Below are 17,222 nucleotides of genomic sequence, written 5' to 3'. Positions count from 1 at the left end.
CCCATTAAAAAAGTGGACAAGGGACATGAACAGACACTTCTCAAAAGACATTTATGTGGCCAAGAAACATATGAAAAAAAAGCTCAACATCACTGATCATTAGAGAAATGCAAATCAAAACCACAATAAGATACCATCTCACACCAGTCAGAATGGTGATTATTAAAAAGTCAAGAAACAACAGAGGCTGGTGAGGCTTTGGAGAAATAGCAACACTTTTACACTACTGGTGGGAATATAAATTTGTTCAACCCTTGTGGGAGACAGTGTGGCGATTCCTCAAAGACCTAGAAAAACAAATACCATTTGACCCAGCAATCCCATTACTGGGTATATACCCAAAAGAATATAAACTATTCTATTATAAAGACACATGCATGTGTATGTTCATTGCAGCACTATTCACAATAGCAAAGACATGGAATCAACCCAAATGTCCATCGATGATAGACTGGATAAAGAAAACGTGGTACATATACACCATGGAATACTATGCAGTCATAAAAAGGAATGAGATCATGTCCTTTGCAGGGGCATGGATGGAGCCGGAAGTCATTATCTTCAGCAAACTAACACAGGAACAGAAAACCAAACACATGTTCTCACTTATGTTTTTATATATTCTTACCCATGAGAAATTTAAAAGCAAAAAAAAAACAAAAAAAAAACCTGAACAATGAGAGCACATGGACACAGGGAGGGGAACAACACACACTGGGGTCTGTCAGTGGGGCAGGTGGAGGGAAATCATCAGGATAAATAGCTAATGCATGCAGGGCTTAATACCTAGGTTATGGGCTGACAGGTGCAGCAAATCACCGTGGCACATGTTTACCTGTTAACAAACCTGCATGTCCTGCACATTGTCCCAGAACTAAAAATTAAATTAAATTTTAAAAAATTTATTCAGTATTATTATCATACTTATTATTACATATAGCTACAATATAAATGTATTTTAAATTTCAAACATAAAAAGAAAAAATTAGAAATTATTTTTCTTCACGGGACAGGTGAAGATTTTTAATTTCACTTATGTTCTGGTGGATGAATATTATTTATTGCTATAATGAGACTGGGTTTAGTATCAGTTCTAATGTGTTTTTTGTAAGCTCTGAGAATCTTTGTTCACAATTAAAAATAGATGTAATTGGGGCAAAATTTTCTATAGAAATGTCATCCAACTCTTTGAATGTCTTCCACTTTATATGCCAAAACTACACAGTGGCACATCTTCAAATATTATTTTTGTGATCCATCAGCTGACAACTCAATTAGGTCTTCCTCAATTTTGTTGAAAGCAAAGAAATGGAAATCATCCTGAATTGTGAAGAGATTTGTTACCCATCATTAGAGACATCAATTTCACAATTTCTGGGAAATATATCAAAAAGACTTTTCCAAGATTGATCAAAAAACTATTAATTACACCTCTCAGTCTCTCATTGAGAGACATCCTGTTTAACCTAGTATACTCAGAAAAGGTTGGGAAAACTAAAATATTGTTTAGTATATTGAATATTATTAACATGCTTTTAATAAATTGAGTTAAATCTGTAGCTTGAAGTTTTATTAAGTGTATTAATGTATATTAAAAATACCTATTACAGAAATCTAATTAGTAAAGCTATTCATCATTGTCAAACTAAATAACTAATCAGAATTCTGACTTCATTTTTTATTTCAAATAACCCTGTGACAGCAACTCCAGTCTAGTTCTAATTGTAGTTATAGAGGTAATAGGGAATGGAGTCCTGCCTGAGTTTGTCATCTGGATAAGAGTGAAGCATGGATAGCCTCTGCTTCAGGAACAAATATGGCTTTTGGTGTGATCTTTATATTCTGAAAAGCAATTATAATCACTCTACTGTAAAACTTTAAATATTTATTGAAAACGTATAGAAATAGGTAATTGCATAGAACATTTAAATTATTATTAGTGACATTTATTCATATTCAATTAAAATTATTTAATAATTAGGCTGATGGCATAGTTACAGAGTAAGATCAAATAGAAAGCCTGTTTAGACCCTATTTCCTATGGCGGAAAAGAAAAATGGACAATAGTAAACTCCAGTAACTATCAGTTACATGAAAAAGACTGCAGTGGATTCTTGTGTGGTGACCAAGAAACGGGTATCATTTTTCATCACACAGTCCACTGTAATTAACCCACAAAACACAGCTGGTATTCACAAAGCGGCATGCTAGCAGTATGTGCAAAATAAGCCACAGTCCTGGAAGAACGTATGTTTTCATATATTCTTACCCATGGGAAATTTAAAAGCAAAAAAAGGTGCAGAATTACAGTTTGTCAAAAGATAAAAGGGGTAACTTAACTGGTATACTCAGAACAGGCTCCAAAAATCTTGATTGGAGCCTTGAAGGGCGCCTTAGACAGAAGGACAGCATTGCAGCCAGAGAGAACAGTGTAAGAAAGCTTTAGAAGTGCTTCAAGGGTCAGTGAAGAAATCAACCAGGCTGGCACAGTGGCTTTGACTTGGAGAGCAACGTAAGAAGATGTGCAAATTCAGCGAAAGAAACTACCATCAGAGTGAACAGACAACCTATAGAATGGGAGAACATTTTTGCAATCTACCCATCCAAGAAAGGGCTAATATCCAGAATCTACAAAGAACTTAAACAAATTTATAAGAAAAAAACAAACAGCCCATCAAAAAGTGGGCAAAGGATATGAACAGACACTTCTCAAAATAAGACATTTATGCAGCCAACAGACACATGAAAAAATGCTCATCATCACTGGTTATTAGAGAAATGCAAATCAAAACCACAATGAGATACCATCTCATGCCAGTTAGAATGGTGATCATTAAGAAGTCAGGAAACAACAGATGCCGGAGAGGATGTGGAGAAATAGGAACACTTTTACATTGTTGGTGGGAGTATAAATTAGTTCAACCATTGTGGAAGACAGTACGGCAATTCCTCAAGTATCTAGAACTAGAAATACCATTTGACCCAGCGATCCCATTAATGGGTATATACCCAAAGGATTATAAATCATGCTACTATAAAGACACATGCACACGTATGTTTATTGTGACACTATTCACAATAGCAAAGACTTGGAACCAACCCAAATGTTTATTGTGACACTATTCACAATAGCAAAGACTTGGAACCAACCCAAATGTCCATCAATGATAGACTGAATTAAGAAAATGTGGCACATATACACTATGGAATACTATGCAGCCATAAAAAAGGATGAGTTCACGTCCTTTGCAGGGACATGGATGAAACTGGAAAGCATCATTCTCAGCAAACTATCACAAGGACAGAAAACCAAACACTGCATGTTCTCACTCAGGTGGGAATTGAACAATGAGAACACTCGGACACAGGGTGGGGAACATCACACACTGGGGCCTGTTGGGGGCTGGGGGTCTGGGGGAGGGATAGCATTACGAGATATAACTAATGTGAATGACGAGTTGATGGGTGCAGCAAACCAACATGGCACATGTATACCTATGTAACAAACCTGCACGTTGTGCACATGTACCCTAGAACTTAAAGTATAATAATAATAATAATAATAAAATAAAGAAATTGTGCAAATTATAAAGAGCCTGAAATGAACCTATAAAGACTTGCACTTGATCTCAGAGGCAGTGGAGAGCTCTGGGAGCCTATTGCACAGGGGACAGATACAAAGGATGGAAAATACCTTATGTTCTGTAAACAGAGAAGCTTAACAGGAGAGACTAGACTACAATAAGCTGTGTCAGGTGGTGGTAATGATAGCGAGTTTGCCTGATGTAGCCAAAAGAGCACTAAACTTTAGCTTGACTTCTGGGACCAGCTCTGCACTAACTGGCTTCATGATCCCGGACAAGTCACTTAATCTCTTTGGACCTTCATTTTCTCTTCCAAGGATCCCTCAAGGTTAGGGAAAGCATCTTTGGAGACAATAGCAAGGCAGCATGAATGGACCAAACAGGTAAGAGTCTGTGCCACCCAAGTCTTGCTTCAACCAAATCAAATTTTCTTTTATCTATTTTATTTTTATCGTTACTATCAATTTGGGGACTTCTGTGTAACACTTGGAGAAAAGTTTCTGATACTTAAAAAGTTTTGAGAAAAACTGGACGGTAGGAGTCTCCTTCAAAGGCATAAAATTCTGAGATTCTCTAAAGGAGAGCAGTTTTGCAAGAGAAGATGCAATAGCACTTGATAACTGATTGGATAAAGAAGGGAAAAGTGAAGGATGTCAAGGAAGATTGGATGACTGGAAGACATCAAGCAAAAACGAGCATAAGGAATAGGAGACAGTTCCTGGGAGAAAAAATTGAGCTTTCCCTAAAACATGTATGAAGTCAGGAATTAGAATGGAAGTATTTTCTCTTCATTGTTTTTCTAATACTCTTAAAGTCTTTCACTCTAAGCTACAACATCCAAAAACAGGATAATTTTATTACAAACATAATCTAAAATATCATCTATTATGTCTTTCATTATTATTTAGAAATGGAATAAACACAGTCTCCCGGAATCCAATTTTATTATTATTATTATTATTATTATTTTTTTTTTTTTTTTTTGAGACAGAGTCTTGCTCTGTCACCCAGGCTGGAGCCCAATGGCGTGATCTCAGCTCACTTCAACCTCCACCTTCCAGGCTCAAGCAATTCTCCTGCCTCAGGCTCCTGAGTAGCTGGGATTACAGGCACCCACCACCACGTCCAGCTACTTTTTGTATTTTTAGTAGAGACAGGGTTTCACCATGCTGGCCAGGCTGGTCTCAAACTCCTGACCTCAGGTGATCCACCGGCCTCGGCCTCCCAAAGTGCTGGGATTACAGGCATGAGCCACCGCGTCTGGCCAAGAATACAATTTTTAAAGAAGTTTTTAATGTGTTCTTAGGCAAAATGCTTTTACTTTGGTGATACAGGTATTTGTAGTCAATCTTTAGGGTTTAAATTATTGACTTTAATTTTCTATTTCCCATATGTAAACCAAGTCAAAATGCCACATGTAAACTTGGCATTTTTCTCCTAAGGTGCTTATTTTAACATAAAGAAATATTAATTTGATATGTTCTGTTTTGAGATGTTACCTTTGTCCTGGATTATTCATACTAGATTTTGGATAGTATATGCAAAAATGCTTTGAACAAATGAAACTATAACCCTTCCATGTGTAAACTCAGCATGTATTTTAAATTTTCTTTCAAAAGTACAGTATCACACGCAACTGGGAACAAAAGCTACAGGGAACAGAGTGTAATGGATCGTGATGACTATTTTAGAACAGCTTGAACCTCCTTGTAGCCTACAAGAAGGCTATGTGAGCTGAATTCAAAAGTGCTGAAAATGGATTCTACTGCAAGCTGCAGTTACAGGGGCAAATATGCTTTTTTATAACTTACAACAATAGAAGAAATCTCAAATAAAAGGACTCATCTCAATGGGAAAATATGTTATCCCCTATGTCCTTCCATTCTGTGCATTTCTTTTTAATAGGAAGCATGCACATAAATACAGAATGGTTTCTAAATTACTAATATATTTTGTTCCAGTTGCTTGCCACTAATGCAACAAATTGCATTTGTCTATCATTTTATTGATGTTATGGCTTTTGTCTCTTGTGAATGGAATTATTACTACTATAGCAAATCAATTAGATTTAAACGTTTGAGGCAAAAGAGAGGTCAAATAATGAGTTTTTGATTCACTGTCTCCATGTTCTAAAATGCACCATATTTATGTTTAAAATAATTGTATTAAGCACAGAAAAAAGGGAGAAAAGGAGATAACTGCACCATACTTTCATTCTAGTCTAGCTTTTAATATCCTCAAAGTATATTGCCCTCGTTCTATCTCCTTGGTAGTAACAGGACCACTTTTCTTCAAATTAAAATTTTCAAGCTATGCTCAGCACCGGTGGGTTCTTAATGAACAGAAACCTCCTATATTTTGGAAAATCATGACCCTTCAGTATGACTGGAATGATAGCCTTCAATTCCTTGCTGACAGATTATAAGCTAATACATTTGGGGAAGATGATGACCAAGGACATCCGACATTTGATAATGTTGTTCTGACACTAAGGTGATCCCACAGACCCCTCACCCCTTGCCTGGGAAATTGGCATGCTCGAATGAAATCCTTTACCAGTAGAGAATGCCATTGTTGAGCGGTTCCTTGTTTGCTTGAGAACAATGAAAGACAGAGTGATTTAGTTGTCCATCAAGCACATTAGTTCACACACACAAAAAAAGAACACTTTATTAATCCTATTTCTCCTAGTCTGAATCTTCCCAAGCACAATGCTCATACTCCCTTTTTTTTTTTCTGTGCTGTGACTCCTCAAACCATTTCTGATAGAAAGACACAGCAAGAATTTAATGGTGCAGAACAAGCAAGTGAGCCCTCTCTGCAGTGCACCCCATAGCAATGAGAATGTGCTTCCCATGACTCAGAATGAATCAGATGGAGAAGAAAAAATAACAGCACAAAACTGCAGCTTCAAAAATAAATGACAATGTGCGATCTGGAGAAATGAGACTGCATTGCTGAGCATGGTCGCCCAGTGCAGCCATCCTGCCTGCTGCATTCTCCAAGGGACAGGTAGAACGGAGAGCAGGCTTTTCTTCCAAAGTAAATCAAAACACTCTGTTGTTTAAACACATTCTCGCAAAATAAATCATTTACCTCTGTTCTTCCAAGTGACATGTATCAAAATCAATGGCATATGTCAAAGCTGCCCTTTATATGAAAGTTTCACACACATATATGAAGGTTCATACAGAATGAGAGCTCAAAATACAAATTTATATATTTTTTCAGAATATTTATAGAACATATATATACAATTCATGAAATCTACATTCACATATATATATGTATGTATACGTATATGGGATCTATATTTACATATACATGAAATATTAAAAAGGGGAAGTTATTTAAGTTACACCTACTTTTTCCTTTTTCATAATTTCTGATTGAAATCGAAGATGTCTCTCACTAGGAACAGCCAGCAAATTTCCTTATGTGAAATGCTAATAAAGGGCAAAATTTATTTATTTATTTTTTTTTTTTTTGAGACGGAGTCTCGCTCTGTCGCGCAGGCTGGAGTGCAATGGCCGGATCTCAGCTCACTGCAAGCCCCGCCTCCCGGGTTCACGCCATTCTCCTGCCTCAGCCTCCCGAGTAGCTGGGAGTACAGGCGCCCGCCACCTCGCCCGGCTAATTTTTTTTGTATTTTAGTAGAGACGGGGTTTCACCGTGTTAGCCAGGATGGTCTCGATCTCCTGAACTCGTGATCCGCCCGTCTCGGCCTCCCAAAGTGCTGGGATTACAGGCTTGAGCCACCGCGCCCGGCCAAAATTTATTTTATTTTTCTAATGTTATCAACAGAAGAGCAGCCAGCCTATGCTGTCCTAGACCTATGCCTGCTTTCTACTTGCTACTGGAATTGTCCTTTCTTCTATCCTCCCCTCTCCTCCTACAGTTGCCCAGATCCTCCCCGACCTTCTCATCCCCACCATTCCACATTCCATGCTCCACCTTTGACTTCACCCCACAGCTAGTGAGTTGTGAAATTTATGGTAGGGGACAAGCTGTCAAGGAAAGAGAAGAGGAATCAGGGCAAGGAAAATTTCTCTGAATGTTCCTTGCTTTCTGCCATACCCCAATGCAATCTGTGAGAGAAACAGACAAGAAAGAATATCCCAACCCCTGCTGCTCCTCCCTACCCAGCCTCTCCCACCTTTGCTGATTGATTTAAGAATAACTGGGAGGACAGAAATAGAGCAATAGGTAAAAGGAGGAGGAGGTTGCACAGGATCAGATCCCCACTCTCCCCGCGTGCCTTGGCACGATGTAAGTTCCCTGGAAAAAAGAGAGAGAAAACCCTTAATTAACTGAGATGAAGGTCTTGCCATCTGGCAGAATAAAGGCTCAAAATACAAATTTACTTTAGTCACTTTCCTTGCCCACCTGAGTTTGCAGCCTGAGAGTCATAGCTGGTACTTTCTCAACATGGTAACAAATACCTACTTTAAACCAACAGCCAACACAGTAACTTAGAGTAAAATGATAGAGGCACTTCCATTAAAATTAAGGATCAAAACAAGAGAATACATCACTCTCATTCTTCTTTTGAATTCAATTCAAAAATTAAGGAATAGAAACAAAAAATAAACACTTTATTAGAAATAAGGACACAAGATCATCTTATACAGCCCATATGAGAATTGAAAATGTCTCAAATTAATTTTTTAGACTTCAGCAAAGTAATCTGATACAAGATAAATATGCATTTTCAGTCTTGCCTAATAGCATCAATGATCAAAAAGACAAAACAAGAGAAAACCCAGTTTATATAAAACAACAGTATAAAGCATAAAATATTTGTGAATAAACCTAACCAAAAAGTTTGTGATTAATATGAAAAAAAATTGAATTTTGTATATAAAAGAAGAGAGATGCTTGCATAAAAGGATGTAAAGATCAAATACTTCTAATACTAATAAAAGGCAAATTTTATTTTATTTTTTATTTTATCAACAGAAGTGTGAGCCAATAGTCAGCATTCACTGAAGGCAATGAATATTGGGAGTTATTACCCAGCTATACCAAGGATTGTTCAAGGGATTTTATATATTTTATATTTTATTGTATCTTTCCAACAAATCTATCAAATATTACTATTGACATTTTAGAGATAATGCATGTCAGAGTACAAAATCTGATCTTTTATTAAGTTTGACACATTAACTTTGTGAAAATGTCTGGATTTTCACCTCCAAAGCATATAGTTTTAAAAAAACAACTGAATAAATTCCATGGGATTTTTTTAACATGGTAAAATTAATGTTCTAAAAGGTGTGAAAGGCAGAAGAAAAACCTTAAGGAGCAATTTTACAGAAGAATTAACAAACAAGTAAAAAGAGAAACAGACACTAGTATACACAAACTTTAAGGGAGTTTGATCAAGGGAGCATCAGAAATGAGTGGAAGAAAATATTGATTATATTTTAAATGATGTTGAGAAAATCAGCTACAGGGCCGGGGCGGCGGGGGGGAAGCAAGTGATCCTTTGCTTCACATCACACATCAAATGTAGTTCCAGAAGTTTTAAAGAATTAATTTTAAAAACATATCATCGTCATCATCATAAACTGGAAGAAAACATATAAGGATAGACTGAGAATAATAGCAAAAAAAATTTAGAAAGAAAAAGTTCAACAAACTAAAGAAGTTCCATGAATCAATTTTTTAAAAAACAAACATCCCGTTTGAATACAGACTGAGAATGTGAATAGGTGAGTTACAAAATGATGGCTCATATATTCTGTTTCTACTCATGTCAGAAATAGGTGTCAGTTTGGTAAATCATTCTTTACTAGTAATTAAGTTGTGCCATTTTTAAAATTCATTGGAATAAATTTTTATAGTATCCTCATACATAATTTAATACCAATAGGATCTAAAGTGATGTTCCATTCTTAATTCCTGATGTTGGCAATTATAGCTTTTCTTTTTTGTCTTTATCAAACTTTCCTGCACAGAGATAACTTTTGTTTGGGTTGAACTTTTCTATTATATTATGTGTTTGCTCTATATCTCATTATTTTCTGCTTTCATTTTTATTATACCTTTTCTCCCCTTTGTTTGGTTTTAATTCGCTGTTCTTTTTCTAACTTCTTGAGATGAATGGTAAGATCATTGATTTTCACCCCTTCTTGTTTCCTAACACATGTATTAGTTATTATAAGCTTCCCTCTAAGCAAGGCTGCATTCCTAAACCTTAAAACAATTATCATGATTTGCCTATTAAGTGAAAGTTAGTTAATTAGGTAGATTAATTTTTTAACAGCAATGATAATGGAAAAATGGTGACAAAGTATATAGAACTTTTGTTTCAAAATAAAATGGTAAGAGTAGATACTGATCATAAATGAGCAGTGATTTCAGGAAAGTAAAAAAATTTTTCCTAAATGTGAATCAGATTTTGTGTTTATCTTCCCCTTAGGGGAAGTAGTCTCACAACATATGTTCCATCCTCTTTTAATGGAACCAATGTTCATTTTTCCCAAAGCACTGATATTACCACACGCGATCCCTAGTGGTAGCAGGAATTGAAAAAAAAATAACAGTTTGTAAAATCATTGAGCTGAGTTCAATAGATGAGGGGAAGTGAGGGGCATTCCTTCTGATATCCTGTTAATTTTTACCAGAATTGATGAAATACAGAGGAAAAGAGAAGGAAGTCTGCCCAGAGCCCCAGAATCAAAGCTGGTTCCCAGTCCAGTCCCATCTTACAGCTGCCAGCCTCCTCTTTCCTTTCAATGTGACAGATGCCACTGTGACCTTCTCCAAGGACTTTCTGGCAGGTGGGGTGGCTGCGGCCATATCCAAGACCACAGCAGTGCCCATCAAGTGGGTCAAGTTGCTGCTGCAGCAAGTACAGCATGCCAGAAAGCAGACTACTGCAGATAAGCAATGCAAGGGCTTGACAGACTCTGTGGTTCATACCAAGGAGCAGGGAGTCCTTTCCTTCTGCCACAGTAACCTGGCCAGTGTCATCAGATACTTACCCACCTAGGCTGTCAACTTTGCCCAAGGTAAATAGAGGCAGATCTTCCCAGGTGGGGTGGACAAGAGGCCTCAGCTGTGGCGCTACATTGCAGGCTATCTGGCCCCCACTGATGCCACTGGGCCACATCCTTGTGTGTGGTGTACCCTTTTGATTTTTGCAGCTGCTTGACCTTGTACCCGTCTAGCAGCTACTGTGGGTAAAGCTAGAGCTGAAGGGAATCCAGAAGCCTCAGTAACTGCCTGGTTAAGATCTACACATCCGATGGAATTAAGAGACTGCACCAAGGCTTTAATGTGTCAGTGTGGGGTATTATCATCTACCAAGCTTCCTACTTTGGTATCAGTGACATTGCAAAAGGAATTCTTCCAGATCCCAAGAACACTAACATCTTCATCAGCTGGATGATCACACAATCTGTCACTAGCATTGCTGGGATAGAAAGTCATTCCTATCCATTTGACACTGTTTGCCACCACAAGATGATGTGGTCAGGGTGCAAAGGAACTGATATTCTGTACACAGGCATCCTTGACTGCTGGAGGAAAATTGCTCATGAAGGAGACAAAGCTTTTCTCAAAGGTGCATGGTCCAACATTCTCAGAGGTATGGGTGGTGCTTTTGTGCTTTTCTTTTGTGATAAAATCAAGAAGTACACATAAGTTATTTCCTGGGTTTTCCCCCTGTGAACAGGCATGTTATATTATATAAAATATCTTGAGCCTTGTTGATAGACTCTGGGTTGTGCATTCATTAATGGCAACTATTTACTGTTGAAAATCAGAAGCAATAATATTCATATGACCAGTTCTCACTTAAAGCCATTTCCATGATGATGACGGTGGTAATGATGATTATGATTATGATTATGGGACTGAATTACATTTTTTATTTCAGTCATTCCTGATAAGTAACAAATATGAACAAATAAAAATATCTAAGATACAAAGAGAAAGAAATCCACAGTAACTGAAAGAGGTTCAAATCTACCAGTAAATCTGGTAGAGTGGAACAATCGAATTGGAACAGAGCTCTGTCAACACACACACACACTCACCCTAAAAAGCTTCCACAAAAAGGAAAATCGTAAACGTGGAACTATTACCTCCTAAGAGTTCACTCTGTTCTCTCCTGTTGTCTTGTAGTGGAATAACCCAAGGCCAGTCCTTGCTCCCCTTTTCTTCTTGATCTACATTCCTGTCCTGGATGAGCCTATCTAGTCTTACGGTTTTAAATATAATTTCCCAAATGCATATTTCATTCAGATTCCCTTCCCAAACTCCAGGCTTGTACATAAGCATTTGTACTGGAAATCTGAAATTTAGAACGTCAAAATTGAACCCCTCATCTCCTCCTGTAAAACTTACTCTATGTGCAGTCTTTTTAATCCTGGTTAATGGAAACCCTAGCTTTTTCCTTTTTATTTTGAATTAATTTTAGGCTCATGGATAAGTTGCAAAAATAGTACAGAGTTCCTGTGAATCCTTCACCCTGATTCCCCCCAAAATAACATCTTACATAACTACAGTACAAGTATAAAAAATCAGGAAATTGGCATTGGTACAATACTATTGACTAAACTATGGACCTTTTTTGATTTCACCAGTTTTTATATGCACTTTTTTTCTTCATGTATGAAATGTTCTAAGAGATGCTGTTACATGTTGAGATATTTGTAACCAGCAGTAGATACAATCAGTATGTAGAATTATTCCTTTACCCCAAACAAGCTCCCTCATGCCCTCTCCCCTCCAACCCTAACCCCTGGCAACCACTGATCCATTCCACATCTCTATAATTGTGTCATACTGAGAATGTTATATAAGTTGAATCACATGGTAGGTAGCTTTTTGAGACTGATTTTTTTTTTCTCTCAGCCTGATACCCTTGACATCCATTCAAGTTGTTACATGCATTCTTTTTATTTTTTGTCTGAGCAGTATTTGCTTATATAGACACACCACAGTTTGTTTATTCATTCACTTGTTGAAGGACATTTGTGTTGTTTCTACTTTTTGCCTATTAGAAATAAAGCTGCTGTGAATAATTTGTGTACTGGGTTTTGTTTAACATAAGTTTTCATTTCTCTGGGATAAACATCCAGGACTGGGGTTGCCAGATCATATGGGAAGTATATGTTTAACTTTATAAGAAATTCCAAACTGTATTCCTGACTAGCCATACCACTTTACATTTCTACCAACAATATCTGAGACCCAGTTGTTCCTCATCCTTGTCAGCACTTGATATTGTATTTTTTACTTTAGGCATTCTGATAGGTATGCTGGAATATCTCATGGTGACTTTAATTGCATTTCCCCAAGGGTTAATAATGTTAAACATCTTTTCATGTGCTTCTCTGCCATCCTTTGGATATGTATTTGTTCAGATCTTTTCCCCATTTTCAAATGGGATTGTTTATTTTCTTGTTGAGTTTAAAGAGTGCGTGTGTGTGTGTATATATATATACACAGATAGATAGATGAATGGATGGATAGATAAGTAGATAGATAGACAGACAGACAGATAGATACTGGATACAAAGCCTTTGTGGGATATGTGATTTGCAAATAATTTTTCCAAGGCAATGACTTTATTTTTATTTTCTTAACAGAATATTTAAACAGAGCAAAAAATTTTAATTTTGATGAGTCCAATACATTGTTTGTTTTCTTTTATGCATCATGCTTTTGGTGTCAAGTTTAAGAATTATTTGTTTATCTATAGGTCATGAAGATCTTCAGTATTTTCTTTCTAAAGTTTTATAATTTTACACTTTGATTTATGGAAAATTTTGAATTATTTTGTATAAGAGATTCACCATCTTCTCAGTTACTCAGGTCAATAGCTTTGAAGTTACCTTCGAATTCTCTCTTACTCTTGTACCCCACATCAAAACCATTAGGAATTTCTACTGAGTCTACCTTCTCAACAGTTTCACATCTACCACTTTGGGCTGGCCCATTATTATCACTCAACCATTTTCTATCCTTGTTCTCTATCCTCAACACGGCTTCCTCTCCTCTCCTTCTTTTCAGAGACAAAGTCTCACTCTGTCACCAAGGCTGGAGTGCAGTGGTGCAACCATGCTCACTGCAGCCTCAAATTCCTGGGCTCAAGTGATCTTCCTGCCTCAGCCTTCCAAAATGCTGGGATTATAGGCATGTGCCACCATGCCGGGCCAAAATTGACCATTTTTAAGGCATAAGAGAAATTGGGTCACTCTTCTGCCCTCCAGTGTCTCCCATTTCTCTACATGATGTGCTCCATCCCTTAGTTCTCTGACCACATTTTCTAGTACTTTACATTTAATCTCTCCACTCCCTCCCCACTGGTGTCCTAGTGTTTTTTAACCATACCAGGCATACTCCTACTTTGTAGCTTTTGTACTGGCTGTTCCTTTAACTGAAATGCTCCTCCACCAGAAAGCCACATGACTAACTCCTTCACCTTTTTTAAGACTTTGCTCAAAATTGTCACCTTTGCAATGAGGCCTACCCTGACCACTCTAAACTTTCAACCTGCTGCCTGTCACCCACCAGCACTCCCAGTCACTCTTACCTTGCTCTGCTTTTTATTTTGCCCATAGCACTTAACATCTCCTAAGGCATTTCCTAATTTGCCTACATATTATATTTCCTATCTTATTGTCTATTGCCACCCTGCTAGAAAATAGCCCCCATGAAGGCAGAGTTCCTTGTTTTATTCACTGACATATTCCATGCTCTCAAAAGTGCCTGGCAATCATAGGGACTCGGTAAGTCTTTTTTTCATTGATAGAATAATAGCACATTTTAAATTAGTGATTTGCAAAGTATGGTCCACCCACTTCTGTTGGTTCCCCAAATTCTTTCAAGGAATCTGCCAGATCAAAACTATTTTCATAATAATATTGAAATGGATATGCCTTGCTGTCTGTATTAGGCAGTTCTTGCATTGCTATAAAGAAATACCTAAGACTGGGTAATTAATAAGAGGTTTAATTGGTTAATTGGTTCTATAAGCTGTACAGGAAGCATGGCACCCGCGTCTGCTTCTGGGGAGGCCTCAGGAAACTTTCACTCATGGTAGAAGTTGAAGCAGGAGCAGGCACATCATGTGGCCAAAGCAGGAGCAAGAGAATGGGGGGACGGTGCCATACTTCACAACAACCAGATCTGACAAGAAGTTACTCATTACTGCAAGGACAGCACCAAACCATGAGGGATCCACCCTGATGACCCAAACACCTCCCCCCAGGCCCCACCTCCAGCACTGGGGATTACATTTCCACATGAGATTTGGGTGAGGACAAATATTCAAACTATATCACTCTCTGGGTTGACATTTGCATTGAAGGTGCAAAAGCACTGGTGGATACAACTGCTAGAATCCTCACACCCATCAAGGCAGTGGCACCAAACTATTGTAATAATCTTTTTTTTTTTTTTTTTTTTTTTTTTGAGATGGAGTCTTACTCTGCTGCCTAGGCTGGAATGCAGTGGTGCAATCTCGGCTCACTGTAACCTCCACCTCCCAGGTTCAAGCAATTCTCCTGCTTTAGCCTCCTGAGTAGCTGGGACTACAGGCACATGCCACCACGCTGGGCTAAATTTTGTATTTGTAGGAGAGACGGGGTTTCACCACGTTGGCCAGGCTGGTCTCGAATTCCTGACCTCAGGTGATCTGCCCACCTTGGCTTCCCAAAGTGCTGAGATTACAGGCATGAGCCACCATACCTGGCCAAATAGTCATATTCTTCACTGCCATGGCACTCATGATTTAAAAGGAAAAGAAAATGACTTCTAATATGAGGTTATAGAAAAAAAATTTAAAGAAAAATAGTTTCGCTTAGGAATGTCCTTGATAAAGCACTAAAAATTGTTGTCAACCTTTGAGTGTACTGCTTTTTAATATTCTGTTATAAAATGGAAAGTCCTCATAAGGCACCTTTATTGCATGTTAAAGTACTGATTGACTTGAGGAAAACAATTTGTGTGAGTATTGGAGTTGCACACTGAACTAGACACTTTTTTCATGCAACACCATATTTTCTTGAAAAAACACTGACTGGCAAAGTATGGTTATTCAGATGTGGGTATTGGTGGACATTTTACCTTGTATTGCAGTCATTTTAAGGAAAATAACAGACAGTGTTTCTTGGCCAGTTGTGTCATAATTTTTGTGTGTGTTTTGTTTTTTTTTTTTTTTTTTGAGATAGAGTTTCTGTATTGTTGCCCAGGCTGGAGTATAATGGCGCGATCTTGGTTCACTGCAACCTCCACCTCCGAGGTTCAAGCGATTCTTCTGCCTCAGCCTTGTGAGTAGCTGGGATTACAGGGGTGCACCACCACGCCCAGCTAATTTTTGTATTTTTAGAAGAGACAGGGTTTTGCCATGTTGGCCAGGCTGATCTTGAACTCCTGGCCTCAAGGGATCCACCCATTTCGGCCTCCCAAAGTGCTGAGATTACAGACATGAGCCACCATGTCCGGCCATCGTGTCATAATTTTATACATACTCTAGTTTCATAAAAAATCTCATTAGTTGATATTGAATGCATTTTATTGTGTTTGAGATTTTTCATTATTAAGCTAGGTATCTCAAAACTTTTTTCTGATACACTTTCTCTTTCATCTTCAGTTTCTTGCCAGCTCTGTTTTAGTCAAAAGCCTTTCTACTGCAGGTGCTAGAACCCTAGTTTAAATGAGCTTAAGCAAAAAAAAAAAGAAGAAGAAGTAGAAGAAGAAGAAGAATTAGCTCACAGATAAATTGGTTCAGAGGCCCTGAGGTCAAGCTCAGTCAAGCCAGATCCAGGGTCTAAACCTCCAGACTTTTCATCTCTATTATTTGTCTCCACTTGGCTACACTCGGCATGCTATCTATGCCTCTCCACCTAGAGGAGTCACGAAAGTGGCCACAGTCATCCCTAGCTTTATGTTATCCCAGATGAGCAAACAAGGAAGAAGGAGAGCTTCAGTCCCCCAGTATCCATAGTACCCATAGTTCCTCTCTCTTTCTCTCTCTTACACACACTGTATACTCTGGCCATGACTGCATCATGTTTCCACCTCTGTGTGTCCAGTCAATGCTACAGTAAGATGGGTCCAGTCCCAGTCACATGCCAACCCTGGAAGTGGGATATTTATGAGACCCATTATGCACACACACACAGCCAAATGAATTTGAGGAAAAACGGATCCACAAGAAAAAGATGCTGGCAGAATAAAACAGCGTCCCACTACAACATGAGAGAGAATCCCTGTATATTTGTACACCCTGCTCCCACAGCTAAGAACCTTATAAGGACAACAGAAAGTTTTTAGAAATAAGCAATGTTTGACTTATAGTTTTCAAAATCACTACTCTATAATTTCAAGAAATGTCTGGGTTGAGGGAGTGGAGTAAACTGACGCTAGGAAATCAATCACCTCTTACGAACTCCTATCTGACCATTCAAGAGAGAAGAAAGAAATTCAAATTGTCAGCAGTCAAATTATTATAAAAGTAAAATAAGGTTGAGTAAGGCAATTCATGGGATAATGCATTCAGGATATAAACCAGAAAATGCTGCACAGATAGGTAGAATGTGGTCCTACTTAGTAGCGATTATATTTTTCTTCCAATAACATTGGAAACCAGCATTTCTAGATACTACTCTAAAGGAAAGT

At 37.9% G+C, this 17,222-nt stretch overlaps 1 pseudogene; it reads left to right on the top strand.

The window, feature by feature from the left end:
- LOC711535 (ADP/ATP translocase 2-like) overlaps nt 1-11,234 on the top strand; it is a 60,413-nt pseudogene extending 49,179 nt beyond the window's left edge.
- The last annotated feature ends 5,988 nt before the right edge of the window (nt 11,235-17,222 follow it).

This window comes from Macaca mulatta, chromosome 6 (genome assembly GCF_049350105.2).
Source record: "Macaca mulatta isolate MMU2019108-1 chromosome 6, T2T-MMU8v2.0, whole genome shotgun sequence".
NCBI lineage: Eukaryota > Metazoa > Chordata > Mammalia > Primates > Cercopithecidae > Macaca > Macaca mulatta.
Note: the sequence above shows the minus strand (reverse complement) of the source record. Positions and strands in the feature narration are given on the sequence as shown.